The following is a 20,493-nucleotide window of genomic DNA, read 5'->3' on the forward strand; positions in this document are numbered from 1 at the left end:
TACATACTAGGGTCTCAATCTCTGCTGATAAGGTATCTGTCCACGCTGCTACAGCACTATAAACCCATGCCGACACAATCGCCGGTCTGAGTAGTGTACCAGAATGTGTGTAAATGGACTTCAAAGTACTTTTACTGCATGCTATAATCTGCAGTATCCCTGAGGATAGCTGTTAAGTCAGCGCTACCTTTTGGGCAAACGTGACACCCTAGGCGAAGATTCCCATCGTATCCTGGCCCTAGTAGGGAAAGGATACTCCCTGAGAATTTTTTGTGGGAAACTGCAGTCTCTTGTCTGGAGATTCCCACTCTTTTTCTTTATGAGAGGAGGGAAATTTACCTCAGCTTTCTTCCCCTTAAACATGTGTACCCTTGTGTCAGGGACAGATGAGTCATCAGTGATATGCAAAACATTTTTTTTTACAATAATCATATATTGAATACTTTCCTGCCATTTTGGCTGTAACTTTGCATTATCGTAGTCGACACTGGAGTCAGAATCCGTGTCGATATCAGTGTCTATTATTTTGGATAGTGAGCATTGAGAGACTCTGAAGGTCTCTGCGACATAGGGACAGACATGGGTAGATTCCCTGTCTGTTCTCTAATCTTTTATGCAATAAATTTACCTTAGCACTTAATTTCACATATCCAAACAGGTGTCGGCGTTGTCGACGGAGACACCACTCACACACACATTTGCTCCATCTCCTCCTTAGGGGAGCCTTTTACCTCAGACATGTCGACACGCATGTACCGACACACCACACACTCAGGGAATGCTCATCTGAAGACAATTCCCCCACAAGGCCCTTTGGAGAGACAGAGAGAGAGTATGCCAGCACACACCCCAGCGCTATAAACCCAGAAATAACACAGTAACTTAATGTTAACCCAGTAGCTGCTGTTTATATAGATTTTTGTGCCTAATTATGTGCCCCCCCTCTCTTTTTACCCTCTTCTACCGTGTATCTGCAGGGGAGAGCCTGGGGAGCTTCCTCTCAGCGGAGCTGTGGAGAAAAAATGGCGCAGGTGAGTGCTGAGGAAGAAGCCCCACCCCCTCGACGGCAGGCTTCTGTCCCGCTTAAATATAAATTTTCTTGGCGGGGGCTCATACATATATACAGTGCCCAACTGTATATATGTGTACTTTTGCCAAACGAGGTCTATATGCTGCCCAGGGCGCCCCCCATTGCGCCCTGCACCCTTACAGTGACTGGAGTATGTGAGGTGTGTGGGAGCAATGGCGCACAGCTGCAGTGCTGTGCGTTACCTCAGTGAAGAACGGAGTCTTCTGCCGCCGATTTCGAAGTCTTCTTGCTTCTCATACTCACCCGGCTTCTGTCTTCCGGCTCTGCGAGGGGGACGGCGGCGCGGCTCTGGGATCGGACGACGAGGGTGAGATCCTGTGTACGATCCCTCTGGAGCTAATGGTGTCCAGTAGCCTAAGAAGCAGGACCTAGCTTCAGAGAGTAGGGCTGCTTCTCTCCCCTCTGTCCCACGATGCAGGGAGTCTGTTGCCAGCAGAGCTCCCTGAAAATAAAAAACCTAACAAAATACTTTCTTACAGCAAGCTCAGGAGAGCTCACTGAACAGCACCCAGCTCGTCCGTGCACAGTCTCAAACTGAGGTCTGGAGGAGGGACATAGAGGGAGGAGCCAGAGCATACCAGAATCTAAATTCTTTCTTAAAGTGCCCATGTCTCCTGCGGAGCCCGTCTATTCCCCATGGTCCTTACGGAGTCCCCAGCATCCACTAGGACGTTAGAGAAAATATTTGTTTTGAATTTTTTTAATTCCCCCCCCCAAAAAAAACATCGATCGGGAACATCGCGACCATTGGAACATCGGGAACATTGCGGCTTTTATTTTGAAAGCAGAGACAGCCTCGAGGTATGCAGGGGGGTTCTGGAGGCAGCTTGGTAGGGTTTATTTACACTCCCCAGTGGCTGCCATTGTCTGCAGCCGCTGGAGGGGACAGATCCTGCCGTGCTGACCGATCAGCAGTGATCGGCAGCACGGCAGACACGGGGAGAGTGCAGGGAGGCAGAGGGACCTTCCGGTCCAGGATGGCCCACACCCAGGCCCGGCGCTGGCCGCTCAGCAAAGGGATGCAAAGCAGGAAGGCGCTAGGCTGGAGATGTGCTCTCCCTGCTCTGCATCCCTGTGCTGAGCTGCTGCCGGCTGCTGTGCCTGTCACACTCTATCACAGGCAGCGGCGCCGGCAGCATGAAGCCTTCTCTCCCCCTCCCCTGTGACATGCAGTGTGCGGACCTAAAATGGGTGGGACTAAATGGGGAAAAAGGGATAGAGCTACACAGAACCAGGAAGTCACCAGGCTGCAGCCTGCAACACAGGAGGATAACAGGCTACAGCTCCGGCCCGCCAGCCTTCTTTAGGTAAGTGGATGGAAGGAGAGTGAGTGAAAGTGTGTGTGTGTGTATACAGTATCTGTGTACTGTATATGTATGTGTGACTGTGTATGTGTGTAATGTATGTACAGTATGTGGTGTGTGTATCTGTGTGTGTATGTGTATGTATGACTGCGGCATAATGTGTGTAAGCGTCATTGGTATAGGGGGCGTTGCGTGTGTAGGCGTCACTAGTACAGGGGGCATTGCGTGTGTAGGCGTCACTAGTACACGGGGCATTGCGTGTGTAGGCGACACTACTACAGGGTGCATTACGCGTGTAAGTGTCACTGGTACAGGGGGCGTTACGCTTATAAGCGTCACTGGTACAGGGGGGCATTGCGTGTGTAAGCGTCACTACTACAGGGGGCATTACACATGTAAGCGCCAATGGTACAGGGGGTGTTGCGTGTGTAAGCGTCACTGCTTCAGGGGGCGGTACGTGTGTAAGCGTCACTGGTACAGGGCGCGGTATGTGTGAAAGCGTCACTGGTACAGGGGGCATTACGGTGTAAGCGTCACTGGTATAGTGGGTGTTATGCATGTATGCGTCACTGCTACAGGAGGCGGTACGTGTGTAAGCGTCAGTGGTACATGTGACAGTACGCGTGTAAGCGTCACTGCCACAGGGGGCGTTACGCGTGTAAGTGTCACTGCTACAGGGGGAGTTATGCGTGTAAGCGTCACTGCCACAGGGGGCGTTACGTGTGTAAGCGTTACTGATACAGGGGGCGTTACGTGTGTAAGCGTCACTGGTATAGGGGGCGTTACATTGTTAAGTTCGTTTAACTTACAGGAAGAAAAAGCAATACCTTAAATACACAAATGTTCAGGCCGCTGTGACCGCTAAGCGTGTGTGTGAAACCCCTATGAAATGCGTACACGTAGTGCAAGCATGCAGTCACGCTGTAAGCACAAAGTAGCCACCCGTGCGGCGGAATACACTTTATATCCCCTAACAGGAAAGGAATGCGACACCAATTGTATATGTTATGTTGTGGTCCAACGCAGCAACAAATATTTACTTAAAAGGGGGTAAAACAGAAATACAATAACACAAGAGAAAAGCTACAACCAATGGATACATACGTTTGTTCACCTGCGCCACCCGGATCCGGTCCTCAGTCAATCTGGATAGATGACCTTCAGAGAATGAGACTGAGACCGGCCAGGAGGCTTGGCCTTTATACAATAGTCCAAAGCATGAAACAAAGGAAACTGTAATCTCTTCATCCATAGGTCAAAGGACTGGTCATTTACAGTACATGAGGGGTCATAGGTCGGTTTGAATAGGTGGGCGGTGCCTGGTCCAGGTGCACTTGCAGATGTCCTCCACTGGGTTCCTGCCGAATATCAAGAGTACAGTAAATACAGTGTAATATTAATATTGTACTCCTGAGCATAGATATGCGCAGTAGCATGCTACATTCTGCAAACTGCAATCGGAATATTGCCCTTGAAATACTGTACAACTGGATACCAAACACCACCTCCTAACCTAATTCTGTCCCCTCATATCCTGTAAAGTTGAATCCCTCTGTTGTTATACCTCTGAAGCAAATGTAACTTGCTGGTGTGGTGCGTGTAGGCTATGTGTAAATTATGCACTATGTGGATTAAATATCAGATATGTCTTTGTGGTTTTTCCTTGCGAATGCGTATGCTACCGTATTTACTCATACCATGCATTAATACGCAGGACTTCGTGAGCCAATATATGCAATGTGCGGGTATGCGCACGCACGGCAGAACAAGCACACGCATGGAGGCCACTCTGTGTGGTGTTTGTACGTGATGCATGTGGGTCTAATATTTTCGACTTCGACAACCATGTGTAAGCATCACTGCTACAGGGGGCGTTACGTGTAAGCATCACTAGTACAGGGGGCGTTACGTGTAAGCGTCACTGGTACAGGGGGGGCGTAACGTGTGTAAACGTCATTAGTACAGGGTGCGTTGTGACTACTACAGAGGACGTTGTGTATAAGCGGCACTACTAGAGGGTTCATTGTGTGTATAAGTGGCACTACCACAGGGGGCATTGTGTGTAAGCGGCACTGCTACAGGGAGCATTATGTGTATAAGCGGCACTACCACAGGGGGCACTATGTGCGCTGTCCCTTTATAAGTATGGGAGGGCGCAAATTTATAGTTTGCAGGGGGGCGCCGAACACCCTAGCACCGGCCGGCCCTGCCCACACCGCACACGCTGCACCCATTTTTCTGAATACTTACCCATCCGGAGTCCTGCAACGATGGCAGCAGCACTGAAAAAAACAAACCGCTGGGAAAATGACGTGGCACCAGTTTCACGGATATCTGCGCATGCACATTAGAGTATAATCCCTCTAGTGCTATGACTCCCTACAGTGCTGTTGCAGAGAGGAGGGGGCCTGGACGGAGGAGGCTGAACACAGGCCTCCACCTCTCTTAAAACGTCCCTACTGCAGCGTCTTATATAAGGAAAACAGGTTCCTCCTCCCCTCTGAGTGCTAGGTGATAAGTTCAAAGAAAATGGCTGTGATATCATAGATCAACAGAAGCTCAATATGTGACCACCAACATCACATATCCTTTTGATCCCTCAGTCTAATCACTGACAGCCTGCTGGGAGTATTCAGCCAGCCCAGCACTCTGACAATTTTCGATGAAGCTCATGGTCCGACAGAGAATGCCCTTTATACAGCCTTGTAGGTGACCTCCCTTGTGGTAAATCCTCCCCTGCTCCAGAGTGCAAAGAAATGGGACTGTGCTGTGTGACCACACCCCTTATGTAATGTAGCCACTCCCCCTAGTGTCATGTGGCCGCACCCCATCATGACACATAACCATGCCCATTTTTCTGCACGCTCAGTACCACTAAGAAAATATTTGTACTTGCACCACTGGATGTCCCTTTAGCATTTAAGGGGTGTGGATCATAGGGTCGACAGTAACAAGGCCAACAGTCACTCGATCGACCACTATTGGTCAACAGCGACTAGGTCGACATGGAAAAAGGTCGACATGAGTTTATATATATTTTTTGGGTGTAGTTTTCTTCATAAAGTGACGGGAAACCACAATTAGTGCACCATGTCCCCTCGCATGGCGAGCGAGCTTCGGGCAAGGTGCCTCGCTCCACTACCGCTGCACTCGGCACAGGTTACTATTCCTAATCGTAGTCCACATGGATCGTTAAGTATGAAAAAGTTAAAAAAAATAAGAATTTACTTACCGATAATTCTATTTCTCGGAGTCCGTAGTGGATGCTGGGGTTCCTGAAAGGACCATGGGGAATAGCGGCTCCGCAGGAGACAGGGCACAAAAAGTAAAGCTTTCCGATCAGGTGGTGTGCACTGGCTCCTCCCCCTATGACCCTCCTCCAAGCCTCAGTTAGGTACTGTGCCCGGACGAGCGTACACAATAAGGGAGGAATTTTGAATCCCGGGTAAGACTCATACCAGCCACACCAATCACACCGTACAACTTGTGATCAAACCCAGTTAACAGTATGATAACAGAGGAGCCTCTGAAAGATGGCTTCCTAAACAATAACCCGAATTAGTTAACAATAACTATGTACAATTATTGCAGATAATCCGCACTTGGGATGGGCGCCCAGCATCCACTACGGACTCCGAGAAATAGAATTATCGGTAAGTAAATTCTTATTTTCTCTATCGTCCTAGTGGATGCTGGGGTTCCTGAAAGGACCATGGGGATTATACCAAAGCTCCCAAACGGGCGGGAGAGTGCGGATGACTCTGCAGCACCGAATGAGAGAACTCCAGGTCCTCCTTAGCCAGAGTATCAAATTTGTAAAATTTTACAAACGTGTTCTCCCCTGACCACGTAGCTGCTCGGCAAAGTTGTAATGCCGAGACCCCTCGGGCAGCCACCCAAGATGAGCCCACCTTCCTTGTGGAGTGGGCCTTTACAGATTTAGGCTGTGGCAGGCCTGCCACAGAATGTGCAAGTTGGATTGTGCTACAGATCCAACGAGCAATCGTCTGCTTAGACGCAGGAGCACCCATCTTGTTGGGTGCATACAATATAAACAACGAGTCAGATTTTCTGACTCCAGCTGTCCTTGCAATATATATTTTTAATGCTCTGACAACGTCCAGTAACTTGGAGTCCTCCAAGTCACTTGTAGCCGCAGGCACTACAATAGGCTGGTTCAGATGAAATGCTGACACCACCTTAGGGAGAAAATGCGGACGAGTCCGCAGTTCTGCCCTGTCCGAATGGAAAATCAGATATGGGCTTTTGTAAGATAAAGCTGCCAGTTCTGACACTCTCCTGGCCGAAGCCAGGGCTAGTAACATGGTCACTTTCCATGTGAGATATTTTAAATCCACCTTTTTTAGTGGTTCAAACCAATGAGATTTTAGAAATTCCAAAACCACATTGAGATCCCACGGTGCCACTGGAGGCACCACAGGAGGCTGTATATGCAGCACTCCCTTAACAAAAGTCTGGACTTCAGGAACTGAAGCCAATTCTTTTTGAAAGAAAATCGACAGGGCCGAAATTTGAACCTTAATAGATCCCAATTTGAGACCCATAGGCAATCCTGATTGCAGGAAATGTAGGAATCGACCCAGTTGAAATTCCTCCGTCGGAGCACTCCGATCCTCGCACCACGCAACATATCTTCGCCAAATGCGGTGATAGTGTTGCACGGTTACTTCCTTCCTTGCTTTAATCAAAGTAGGAATGACTTCTTCCGGCATGCCTTTTTCCTTTAGGATCCGGCGTTCAACCGCCATGCCGTCAAACGCAGCCGCGGTAAGTCTTGAAACAGACAGGGACCCTGCTGAAGCAAGTCCCTCCTTAGAGGTAGAGGCCACGGATCTTCCGTGATCATCTCTTGAAGTTCCGGGTACCAAGTCCTTCTTGGCCAATCCGGAACCACTAGTATCGTTCTTACGCCTCTTTGCCGTATAATTCTCAATACTTTTGGTATGAGAGGCAGAGGAGGAAACACATACACCGACTGGTACACCCAAGGCGTTACCAGCGCGTCCACAGCTATTGCCTGCGGATCTCTTGACCTGGCGCAATACCTGTCCAGTTTTTTGTTGAGGCGAGACGCCATCATGTCCACCATTGGTCTTTCCCAACGGGTTACCAGCATGTGGAAGACTTCCGGATGAAGTCCCCACTCTCCCGGGTGAAGGTCGTGTCTGCTGAGGAAGTCTGCTTCCCAGTTGTCCACTCCCGGGATGAACACTGCTGACAGTGCTATCACATGATTCTCTGCCCAGCGAAGAATCCTTGCAGCTTCTGCCATTGCACTCCTGCTTCTTGTGCCGCCCTGTCTGTTTACATGGGCGACTGCCGTGATGTTGTCCGACTGGATCAACACCGGTTTTCCTTGAAGCAGAGGTTCTGCCTGGCTTAGAGCATTGTAGATTGCTCTTAGTTCCAGAATGTTTATGTGAAGAGACGTTTCCAGGCTCGTCCACACTCCCTGGAAGTTTCTTCCTTGTGTGACTGCTCCCCAGCCTCTCAGGCTGGCGTCCGTGGTCACCAGGATCCAATCCTGTATGCCGAATCTGCGGCCCTCCAATAGATGAGCACTCTGCAACCACCACAGAAGAGATACCCTTGTCCTTGGAGACAGGGTTATCCGCTGGTGCATCTGAAGATGCGACCCTGACCATTTGTCCAACAGATCCCTCTGGAAAATTCGTGCATGGAATCTGCCGAATGGAATTGCTTCGTAAGAAGCCACCATTTTTCCCAGGACTCTTGTGCATTGATGTACAGACACCTTTCCTGGTTTTAGGAGGTTCCTGACAAGCTCGGATAACTCCTTGGCTTTTTCCTCCGGGAGAAAAACCTTTTTCTGAACCGTGTCCAGAATCATCCCTAGGAACAGCAGACGAGTTGTCGGCATTAACTGGGATTTTGGAATATTCAGAATCCAGCCGTGCTGTTTTAGCACTTCTTGAGACAGTGCTAATCCCATCTCTAGCTGTTCTCTGGACCTTGCCCTTATTAGGAGATCGTCCAAGTATGGGATAATTAATACGCCTTTTCTTCGAAGAAGAATCATCATCTCGGCCATTACCTTTGTAAAGACCCGAGGTGCCGTGGACAATCCGAACGGCAGCGTCTGAAACTGATAGTGACAGTTTTGTACAACGAACCTGAGGTACCCCTGGTGTGAGGGGTAAATTGGAACGTGGAGGTACGCATCCTTGATGTCCAAGGACACCATAAAGTCCCCTTCTTCCAGGTTCGCTATCACTGCTCTGAGTGACTCCATTTTGAACTTGAACTTCTTTATGTACAGGTTCAAGGACTTCAGATTTAGAATAGGTCTTACCGAGCCGTCCGGCTTCGGTACCACAAATATAGTGGAATAATACCCCTTTCCCTGTTGTAGAAGAGGTACCTTGACTATCACCTGCTGAGAGTACAGCTTGTGAATGGCTTCCAAAACCGTCTTCCTTTCGGAGGGGGACGTTGGTAAAGCAGACTTCAGGAAACGGCGAGGCGGATCTGTCTCTAGTTCCAACCTGTACCCCTGAGATATTATCTGCAGGATCCAGGGATCTACCTGCGAGTGAGCCCACTGCGCGCTGAAATTCTTGAGACGACCGCCCACCGCCCCCGAGTCCGCTTGAGAAGCCCCAGCGTCATGCTGAGGCTTTTGTAGAAGCGGGGGAGGGCTTCTGTTCCTGGGAAGGAGCTGCCTGTTGGTGTCTCTTCCCCCTTCCTCTGCCTCGTGGCAGATATGAATATCCCTTTGCTCTCTTGTTTTTAAAGGAACGAAAGGGCTGCGGTTGAAAAGTCGGTGTCTTTTTCTGTTGGGGAGTAGCTTGAGGTAAAAAGGTGGATTTCCCGGCTGTAGCCGTGGCCACCAAATCTGATAGACCGACTCCAAATAACTCCTCCCCTTTATACGGCAAAACTTCCATATGCCGTTTTGAGTCCGCATCGCCTGACCACTGTCGCGTCCATAAACTTCTTCTGGCCGAAATGGACATAGCACTTACCCGTGATGCCAGTGTGCAGATATCCCTCTGTGCATCACGCATATAAAGAAATGCATCCTTTATTTGCTCTAAAGACAGTAAAACATTGTCCCTATCCAGGGTATCAATATTTTCAATCAGGGACTCTGACCAAGCTACTCCAGCACTGCACATCCAGGCTGTCGCTATAGCTGGTCGTAGTATAACACCTGTATGTGTGTATATACTTTTTTGGATATTTTCCATCCTCCTATCTGCTGGATCTTTAAGTGCGGCCGTCTCAGGAGAGGGTAACGCCACTTGTTTAGATAAGCGTGTGAGCGCCTTGTCCACCCTAGGAGGTGTTTCCCAGCGCGCCCTAACCTCTGGCGGGAAAGGGTATAAAGCCAATAACTTCTTTGAAATTAGCATCTTTTTATCGGGGGCAACCCACGCTTCATCACATACATCATTTAGTTCTTCTGATTCAGGAAAAACTATAGGTAGTTTTTTCACACCCCACATAATACCCTGTTTAGTGGTACCTGTAGTATCAGCTAAATGTAACGCCTCCTTCATTGCCAAAATCATATAACGTGTGGCCCACTGGAAAATACGGTTGATTCGTCACCGTCGCCACTGGAATCAGTGCCTGTGTCTGGGTCTGTGTCGACCGACTGAGGCAAAGGGCGTTTTACAGCCCCTGACGGTGTTTGAGGCGCCTGGACAGGCACTAACTGATTGTCCGGCCGTCTCATGTCGTCAAACGACTGCTTTAGCGTGTTGACACTATCCCGTAATTCCATAAATAAAGGCATCCATTCTGGTGTCGACCCCCTAGGAGGTGACATCCCCATATTTGGCAATTGCTCCGCCTCCACACCAATATCGTCCTCATACATGTCGACACACACGTACCGACACACAGCAGACACACAGGGAATGCTCTTAACGAAGACAGGACCCCACTAGCCCTTTGGGGAGACAGAGGGAGAGTTTGCCAGCACACACCAAAAGCGCTATATACGACAGGGATAGCCTTATAATAAGTGCTCCCTGTATAGCTGCTTTTATAATATAATTTTTGCCACTATTTTGCCCCCCCTCTCTTGTTTTACCCTGTTTCTGTAGTGCAGTGCAGGGGAGAGACCTGGGAGCCGTCCTGACCAGCGGAGCTGTGTAAGGAAAATGGCGCTGTGTGCTGAGGAGATAGGCCCCGCCCCTTTTTCGGCGGGCTCGTCTCCCGCTCTTTAGTGTATTCTGGCAGGGGTTAAATATCTCCATATAGCCCCCGGAGGCTATATGTGAGGTATTTTTTAGCCAAATAGGTTTTCATTTGCCTCCCAGGGCGCTCCCCTCCCAGCGCCCTGCACCCTCAGTGACTGCCGTGTGAAGTGTGCTGAGAGGAAAATGGCGCACAGCTGCAGTGCTGTGCGCTACCTTTAGAAGACTGAGGAGTCTTCTGCCGCCGATTCTGGACCTCTTCATGTTTCAGCATCTGCAAGGGGGCCGGCGGCGAGGCTCCGGTGACCATCCAGGCTGTACCTGTGATCGTCCCTCTGGAGCTGATGTCCAGTAGCCAAGAAGCCAATCCATCCTGCACGCAGGTGAGTTCACTTCTTCTCCCCTAAGTCCCTCGTTGCAGTGATCCTGTTGCCAGCAGGACTCACTGTAAAATAAAAAACCTAAGCTAAACTTTCTCTAAGCAGCTCTTTAGGAGAGCCACCTAGATTGCACCCTTCTCGGCCGGGCACAAAAATCTAACTGAGGCTTGGAGGAGGGTCATAGGGGGAGGAGCCAGTGCACACCACCTGATCGGAAAGCTTTACTTTTTGTGCCCTGTCTCCTGCGGAGCCGCTATTCCCCATGGTCCTTTCAGGAACCCCAGCATCCACTAGGACGATAGAGAAATGGGGGGAAAAAGTGAAAACTCACGTCGACCCTTTCATGTGTCAACCTTTGACACGTCGACCTAGTGACCACGTCGACATAATAACAATGTCGACATAATGCATGTCGACCAATAGTGGTTGATCTAATGAGTGTCAACCTAAGTGTTGTTGACCAAAAGACAGAATACCCATTTAAAAGGGACACAGATTACTCAGGTGCAACTCAATTAGATTAGAGTTTGCAAAAGCAGGGCCGAAACTAGGATGTTCAGCACCCGGGGCAAGGCAGTAATTTGGTAACCCTACACACACAAAAAAAATCATCACACGTTATGTCACACAATAGAGTTCCTTATTCACAAGGGTGGTCTTCTGTATGCCGGAGGTCGGGTTCCCGGCGCTCAGTATACCGGCGCCGGGAGCCCGACAGCCGGCATACCGACACTTATTTTCCCTCGTGGGGGTCCACGACCCCCATAGAGGGAGAATAAAATAGTGTGGCGCGCGTAGCGCGCCACCGTGCCCGTAGCGTGGTGAGCGCAGCGAGCCCGCAAGGGGCTCATTTGCGCTCGCCACACTGTCGGTAAGCCGGCGGTCGGCCTCCCGGCGCCGGTATGCTGGACGCCGGGAGCCCGACCGCCGGCCAGCCGTAGTGAACCCATTCACAATGTGACACACAATAGTAATGCCCTATATAGCACATTATTCCACACATTAGTATCCCTTATACACCTTATGCACCTAATATACATAATGCCACATAGTAGTAATGCCCTTTGACTCCAATTCAGAATATGGGGGGTCATTCCGAGTTGTTCGCTCGCTAGCAGATTTTAGCAGCATTGCACACGCTAGGCCGCCGCCCTCTGGGAGTGTATCTTAGCTTAGCAGAATTGCGAACGAAAGATTAGCAGAATTGTGAATCGAAAAAAATTCTTAGCAGTTTCTGAGTAGCTCAAGACTTACTCCTACACTGCGATCAGCTCAGCCCGTTTCGTTCCTTTTTTGACGTCACAAACAAGCCCTGCATTCGGCCAGCCACTCCCCCGTTTCTCTAGACACTCCCGCGTTTTATCCTGGTACGCCTGCGTTTTTCCGCACACTCCCAGAAAACAGTCAGTTTCCGCCCAGAAACATCCACTTCCTGTCAATCACACTCCGATCACTTCAACGATGGAAATTCTTCGTTCGGACGTGAGTAAATCTACTAAGTTTTGTGCTAAAATACTTAGCACATGCGCACTGCGTACCATGCGCATGCGCATTTTCGCCTTAATCGCTCCGTTGCGAAAATCAGCAACGAGCGAACAACTCGGAATGACCCCCATGGGACCATGGGGGAAGGGTGGGTGGGTGGGGAATGGGGAGAAATAGATGAGAGAGAGGGGGGAGGGAGAGAGAGATTGAAGAGAGGAGAGAGATAGGAGAGGGGTAAGGTGGAGGGAGAGAGAGAGGTAGAGGGGGGGGCGAGAGGGGTGAAGGATAGAAGAGTGAGGGAGAGAGGGGAAACAGAAAGAGGGGGGGGGGGAGAAAGAGAGAATGGGGAGGTAAGAGGGAGAGAGATAGGTGGGAGAAAGAGGGGGTGAGGGAGAAAGAGAGAATAGGGAGATATGAGGGAGAGAGATAGGTGGGAGAAAGAGGGGGTGAGGGAGAAAGAGAGAATGGGGAGATATGAGGGAGAGAGATAGGTGGGAGAAAGAGGGGGTGAGGGAGAAAGAGAGAATGGGGAGATATGAGGGAGAGAGATAGGTGGGAGAAAGAGGGGGTGAGGGAGAAAGAGAGAATGGGGAGATATGAGGGAGAGAGATAGGTGGGAGAAAGAGGGGGTGAGGGAGAAAGAGAGAATGGGGAGGTAAGAGGGAGAGAGATAGGTGGGAGAAATAGGGGGTGAGGAAGGGAGAGAGAGATGGGAGAATGATGAGGGAGAGGGGGGGAGAGAGCGCGGAAGAAGATAGATGGCGCAAGCCTAGGCTTGGAATGGCAATTAAAGTAAACATATAAGTTACCACCCACTGCATCACTGATGAAGATGCAGGCTGCCACCAGTCACATGGGGTCATTCTGAGTTGATCGCTCGCTAGCAACTTTTTGCTGTGCTGCGATCAGATAGTCGCCGCCTATGGGGGAGTGTATTTTCGCTTTGCAAGTGTGCAAACGCTTTTGCAGCCGACAGCACAAAAAGTTTTTTGCAGTTTCTGAGTAGCTCTGGACTTACTCAGCTGCTGCGATCACTTTAGACTTTTTGGTCCCGGAATTGACGTCAGACACCCGCCCTGCAAACTCTTGGACACGCCTGCGTTTTTCCAAACACTCCAAGAAAATGGTCAGTTGACACCCATAAACGCCCTCTTTCTGTCAATCACCTTTGCGATCGGCTGTGCGAATGGCTTCTTTGTTAAATCCATCGCACAGCAACGATCCTCTTTGTACCCGTACGACGCGCCCGCGCATTGCATTGCATACGCATGCGCAGTTTTGCCGAGTTTTAACCTGATTGCAGAACAGCAAAAAGTTGCTAGCGAGCGATCAACTCGGAATGACACCCACAGTACACTGCATCCTGCTAACGCCAACAGTAGCAGACGGGATCCAGGAGAAGGTCTCTGTACACAACAATCCACTGCCCCTACAGGATCATGTGCTTTGTTCAGCACTTGATTCTATCAGACTGTGGCAGACGATACAATCAATCTAAAATCCTGATTGTCAAGCAGTGCTTTGCCTTGAGGATTTTAGATTTATTGTAAAGTCTGCCGCAGTCTGGATGAATGGAGTGCAGTGCTGCGACTGTGATCCTGTAGGTAGCTGCAATGTCTCCGGCATGTTACTTCTTGCTGCGATGATCATTTTCCCACTTTTTTGTGCTCTTCTGCCAGGTCACTTATTGTAGAAAAGTTACGTGACATCGACAGCCCCGCTAATTTACATGTTCAGTTGAATTTTGAGGCTGCACACATTGCTGCGATGTATGTGAGTTTTGTGATGTGAGTTTGCTTTTGCCAGGGCCGCAACTAGGGGGGGCTAAGGGGGCATACGCCCCGGGTGCTGGATTTCAGGGGGCACAGAGACCTCCATCCAGCTCCCTCAGCCAGGTGCTCCTCCTCCCCATGCCCAGCGTTGGACTCGGGGTTAGTGGCGGATCCATGCCAGGACTTTGTCCTCTCATAACGCCTGTTATTTTACACAACTCGTTAATTTACTAAAAATTCATATTCACAGTCACTGCCGGCAATAGCCAAACACTGCCGTGAAAAAATACAAATCGTTGAAAAAAAAAAGCAGTTTTCAAATAAACCTGCTTCTTTTTACCGTGTTCTTATCAGTGGGAAGGGGTGGTAAAGAGTTAAGAATCAGAAAAAAAAAATGCGTGGGGTCCCCCCTCCTAAGCATAACCAGCCTCGGGCTCTTTGAGCCAGTCCTGGTTGTAAAAATACAGGAAAAAAATTGACAGGGGTTCCCCCATATTTTAACAACCAGCATCGGGCTCTGCGCCTGGTCCTGGTGCCAAAAATACGGGGGACAAAAGACATAGGGGTCCCCCGTATTTTTCACACCAGCACCGGGCTCCACTAGTCAGAGAGATAATGCCACAGCCGGGGGACATTTTTATATTGGTCCCTGCGGCCCTGGCATTAAATCACCAACTAGTCACCCCTGGCCGGGGTACCCTGTATTGTACAGCCCCCCACCTATATGTCCTGCATTATGCTGTCGGTCCCCTCCCCAACCAATTGCGCTGAGAGGGGGGATCGGGTACATTATAGCAGGGCCGGCTGGAGGGGCATGGAGGCGTTAAACTGATTCCCTCCCCCCTCCCCCCCACTGCAGAGAGAGAGAGAGAGAGAGAGAGAGAGGACTGACTGCTCTCTCCAGCCAGGCACACACTGCTCAGAGAGAGAGAGAGAGAGAGAGAGAGAGAGAGACAGCGGCAGTCAATCCTCTCTCTTCCTGTGTGGGGGGAGTGAGCGAACACTCCCGCACCCCGCCGTCTGCCACCCACCACCCGCCACTTTCTTGTGAAAGAAAAAAATAAGAATTTACTTACCGATAATTCTATTTCTCATAGTCCGTAGTGGATGCTGGGGACTCCGTCAGGACCATGGGGAATAGCGGCTCCGCAGGAGACAGGGCACAAAAAGTAAGCTTTTAGGATCACATGGTGTGTACTGGCTCCTCCCCCTATGACCCTCCTCCAAGCCTCAGTTAGGTACTGTGCCCGGACGAGCGTACACAATAAGGAAGGATCTTGAATCCCGGGTAAGACTCATACCAGCCACACCAATCACACCGTACAACTTGTGATTTGAACCTAGTTAACAGTATGAGAACAACGAAGAAGCCTCTGAAAAGATGGCTCACAACAATAATAACCCGATTTTTGTAACAATAACTATGTACAAGTATTGCAGACAATCCGCACTTGGGATGGGCGCCCAGCATCCACTACGGACTATGAGAAATAGAATTATCGGTAAGTAAATTCTTATTTTCTCTAACGTCCTAGTGGATGCTGGGGACTCCGTCAGGACCATGGGGATTATACCAAAGCTCCCAAACGGGCGGGAGAGTGCGGATGACTCTGCAGCACCGAATGAGAGAACTCCAGGTCCTCCTTAGCCAGAGTATCAAATTTGTAAAATTTTACAAACGTGTTCTCCCCTGACCACTTAGCTGCTCGGCAAAGTTGTAATGCCGAGACCCCTCGGGCAGCCGCCCAAGATGAGCCCACCTTCCTTGTGGAGTGGGCATTTACAGATTTAGGCTGTGGCAGGCCTGCCACAGAATGTGCAAGTTGGATTGTGCTACAGATCCAACGAGCAATCGTCTGCTTAGACGCAGGAGCACCCAACCTGTTGGGTGCATACAGGATAAACAGCGAGTCAGATTTTCTGACTCCAGCCGTCCTTGAAATATATATTTTCAATGCTCTGACAACGTCCAGCAACTTGGAGTCCTCCAAGTCGCTAGTAGCCGCAGGCACCACAATAGGCTGGTTCAAGTGAAAAGCCGAAACCACCTTAGGCAGAAACTGAGGACGCGTCCCCAGTTCTGCCCTGTCCGAATGGAAAATCAGATATGGGCTTTTGTACGATAAAGCCGCCAACTCTGATACTCTCCGGCTGAAGCCAGGGCCAGTAGCATGGTTACTTTCCATGTAAGATACTTCAAATCTACCGATTTGAGCGGCTCAAACCAATGGGATTTGAGAAAATCCAAAACTACGTTGATATCCCACGGTGCCACTGGAGGCACAGTCGGGGGCTGTATATGTAGTACACCTTTGACAAAGGTTTGTACTTCAGGCACTGAAGCCAATTCTTTCTGGAAGAAAATCGATAAGGCCGAAATTTGAACCTTAATAGACCCCAATTTGAGGCCCATAGACAATCCTGCCTGCAGGAAATGTAGGAATCGACCCAATTGAAATTCCTCCGTTGGGGCCTTCTTGGCCTCACACCACGCAACATATTTTCTCCAAATGCGGTGATAATGTTGTGCGGTCACTTCCTTCCTGGCTTTAATCAAGGTAGGAATAACTTCCTCTGGAATGCCCTTTTCTTTTAGAATCCGGCGTTCAACCGCCATGCCGTCAAACGCAGTCGCGGTAAGTCTTGAAACATACAAGGTCCCTGCTGAAGCAGATCCCTTCTTAACGGTAGAGGCCACGGCTCTTCCGTGAGCATCTCTTGAAGTTCCGGGTACCAAGTCCTTCTCGGCCAATCCGGAGCCACGAGTATTGTTCTTACTCCCCGTAGCCGTATAATTCTCAGTACCTTTGGTATGAGAGGCAGAGGAGGAAACACATACACGGACTGGTACACCCACGGTGTTACCAGAGCGTCCACAGCTATTGCCTGAGGGTCTCTTGACCTGGCGCAATATCTGTCCAGTTTCTTGTTGAGGCGGGACGCCATCATGTCCACCTTTGGTTTTTCCCAACGGTTCACAATCATGTGGAAGACTTCTGGATGAAGTCCCCACTCTCCCGGGTGGAGGTCGTGTCTGCTGAGGAAGTCTGCTTCCCAGTTGTCCACTCCCGGAATGAACACTGCTGACAGTGCTATGACATGATTTTCCGCCCAGCGAAGAATCCTTGCAGCTTCTGTCATTGCTCTTCTGCTTCTCGTGCCGCCCTGTCTGTTTACGTGGGCGACTGCCGTGATGTTGTCCGACTGGATCAACACCGGCTGACCCTGAAGCAGCGGTTTTGCCAGGCTTAGAGCATTGTAAATCGCTCTTAGCTCCAGTATATTTATGTGAAGAGACGTCTCCAGGTTCGACCACACGCCCTGGAAGTTTCTTCCCTGTGTGACTGCTCCCCAGCCTCGTAGGCTGGCATCCGTAGTCACCAGGACCCAGTCCTGTATGCCGAATCTGCGGCCCTCTAACAGATGGGCACTCTGCAACCACCACAGAAGAGACACCCTTGTTCTTGGTGACAGTGTTATCCGCTGATGCATGTGCAGATGCGATCCGGACCATTTGTCCAGCAGATCCCACTGAAATATTCGTGCGTGGAATCTGCCGAATGGAATTGCTTCGTAAGAAGCCACCATCTTTCCCAGGACTCTTGTGCATTGATGTACTGACACATTTCCTGGTTTTAGGAGGTTCCTGACAAGTTCGGATAACTCCCTTGCTTTCTCCTCCGGGAGAAACACCTTTTTCTGAACAGTGTCCAGAATCATTCCCAGGAACAGCAGACGTGTCGTCGGGGTCAATTGAGATTTTGGAAGATTCAGAATCCACCCGTGTTGTTGAAGCACTACTTGGGTTAGTGCTACTCCGACTTCCAGCTGTTCTCTGGACCTTGCCCTTATCAGGAGATCGTCCAAGTAAGGGATAATTAATACGCCTTTTCTTCGTAGAAGAACCATCATTTCGGCCATTACCTTGGTAAAGACCCGAGGTGCCGTGGACAAACCAAACGGCAGCGTTTGAAACTGATAATGATAGTTTTGTATCACGAACCTGAGATACCCTTGGTGTGAAGGGTAAATTGGGACATGCAGATAAGCATCTTTTATGTCCAGGGACACCATGAAGTCCCCTTCTTCCAGATTCGCTATCACTGCTCTGAGTGACTCCATCTTGAACTTGAATTTCTGTATGTACAGGTTGAAGGATTTCAGATTTAGAATAGGTCTTACCGAACCGTCCGGCTTCGGTACCACAAATAGTGTGGAATAATACCCCTTTCCCTGTTGTAGGAGGGGTACCTTGACTATCACCTGCTGAGAATACAGCTTGTGAATGGCTTCCAATACAGTCGCCCTTTCTGAGGGAGACGTTGGTAAAGCAGACTTTAGGAACCGGCGAGGGGGAGACTTTTCGAATTCCAACTTGTAACCCTGAGATACTACCTGCAGGATCCAAGGGTCCACCTGTGAGCGCGCCCACTGTGTGCTGAAAATCTTTAGTCGACCCCCCACCGCCCCTGAGTCCGCTTGCACAGCCCCAGCGTCATGCTGAGGGCTTTGTAGAAGCCGGGGAGGGCTTCTGTTCGTGGGAAGTAGTTGCTTGCTGCACCCTCTTACCCCTTCCTTTGCCTCTGGGCAAATATGACTGTCCTTTTGCCCGCTTGTTCTTATAGGAACGAAAGGACTGCGGCTGAAAAGACGGTGTCTTTTTCTGTTGGGAGGTGACCTGAGGTAAAAAAGTGGATTTTCCGGCTGTTGCCGTGGCCACCAGATCCGATAGACCGACCCCAAATAATTCCTCTCCTTTATACGGCAATACTTCCATATGCCGTTTGGAATCCGCATCGCCTGACCACTGTCGCGTCCATAAACTTCTTCTGGCAGATATGGACATCGCACTTACTCTCGATGCCAGAGTGCAAATATCCCTCTGAGCATCTCGCATATAAAGAAAAGCATCCTTTAATTGCTCTATAGTCAATAAAATACTGTCCCTATCCAGGGTATCAATATTTTTAGTCAGGGAATCCGACCACACCACCCCAGCACTGCACATCCAGGCTGAGGCTATTGCTGGTCGCAGTATAACACCAGTATGTGTGTATATACTCTTCAGGGTAGTTTCCAGCCTCCTATCAGCTGGATCCTTGAGGGCGGCCGTATCAGGAGACGGTAACGCCACTTGTTTTGATAAGCGTGTGAGCGCCTTATCCACCCTAGGGGGTGTTTCCCAGCGCGCCCTAACCTCTGGTGGGAAAGGGTATAATGCCAATAACTTCTTGGAAATTAGCAGTTTTCTATCGGGGTTAACCCACGCTTCATCACACACGTCATTCAATTCCTCTGATTCTGGAAAAGCTACAGGTAGTTTTTTCACACCCCACATAATACCCCCCTTTGAGGTACCTGCAGTATCAGAGATATGCAAAGCCTCCTTCATTGCCGTGATCATATAACGTGTGGCCCTATTGGAAAATACGTTTCTTTCTTCACCGTCGACACTAGATTCATATGTGTCGGTACCTGTGTCGACTGACTGAGGTAAGGGACGTTTTACAGCCCCTGACGGTGCCTGAGACGCCTGGACAGGTACTAACTGGTTTTCCGGCCGTCTCATGTCGTCAACTGACTTTTGCAGCGTGCTAACATTATCACGTAATTCCATAATTAAAGCCATCCATTCCGGTGTCGACTCCCTAGGGGGTGACATCACCATTACCGGCAATTGCTCCGCCTCCACACCAACATCGTCCTCATACATGTCGACACACACGTACCGACACACAGCAGACACACAGGGAATGCTCTTATCGAAGACAGGACCCCACTAGCCCTTTGGGGAGACAGAGGGAGAGTTTGCCAGCACACACCAAAGCGCTATAAAAATGTATATAAACAACCCTAAAAGGTGTTGTTTCTGTTATATGCGCTTAATATATAAAAATATCGCCAAAATATGCCCCCCTTCTCTGTTTTACCCTGTTTCTGTAGTGCAGTGCAGGGGAGAGTCCTGGGAGCCTTCCTCACAGCGGAGCTGAGCAGGAAAATGGCGCTGTGTGCTGAGGAGAATAGGCCCCGCCCCCTAAAACGGCGGGCTCTTCTCCCGGAGTTTGCGATATATGGCAGGGGTTAAATACATCCATATAGCCTCAAGGGCTATATGTGATGTATTTTAGCCATAGAAAAAGGTATTATACATTGCTGCCCAGGGCGCCCCCCCCAGCGCCCTGCACCCTCAGTGACCGCTGGTGTGAAGTGTGCCGACAACAATGGCGCACAGCTGCAGTGCTGTGCGCTACCTTATGAAGACTGAAAGTCTTC

At 49.8% G+C, this 20,493-nt stretch overlaps 1 long non-coding RNA gene across 3 annotated transcripts in view; it reads right to left on the reverse strand.

Moving 5' to 3' along the window:
* The window catches only part of LOC135041996 (uncharacterized), a 114,946-nt gene that overhangs the window by 65,194 nt on the left and 29,259 nt on the right, over positions 1–20,493 (reverse strand). For all 3 annotated transcript variants that reach the window (XR_010235340.1, XR_010235346.1, XR_010235350.1), the window contains exon 2: positions 3,499–3,752. This is a non-coding gene — a long non-coding RNA (uncharacterized LOC135041996). The remainder of the gene's footprint in view (positions 1–3,498; positions 3,753–20,493) is intronic.

The sequence above is a fragment of the Pseudophryne corroboree genome, chromosome 2 (assembly GCF_028390025.1).
Source record: "Pseudophryne corroboree isolate aPseCor3 chromosome 2, aPseCor3.hap2, whole genome shotgun sequence".
In the NCBI taxonomy this organism is placed as follows: domain Eukaryota; kingdom Metazoa; phylum Chordata; class Amphibia; order Anura; family Myobatrachidae; genus Pseudophryne; species Pseudophryne corroboree.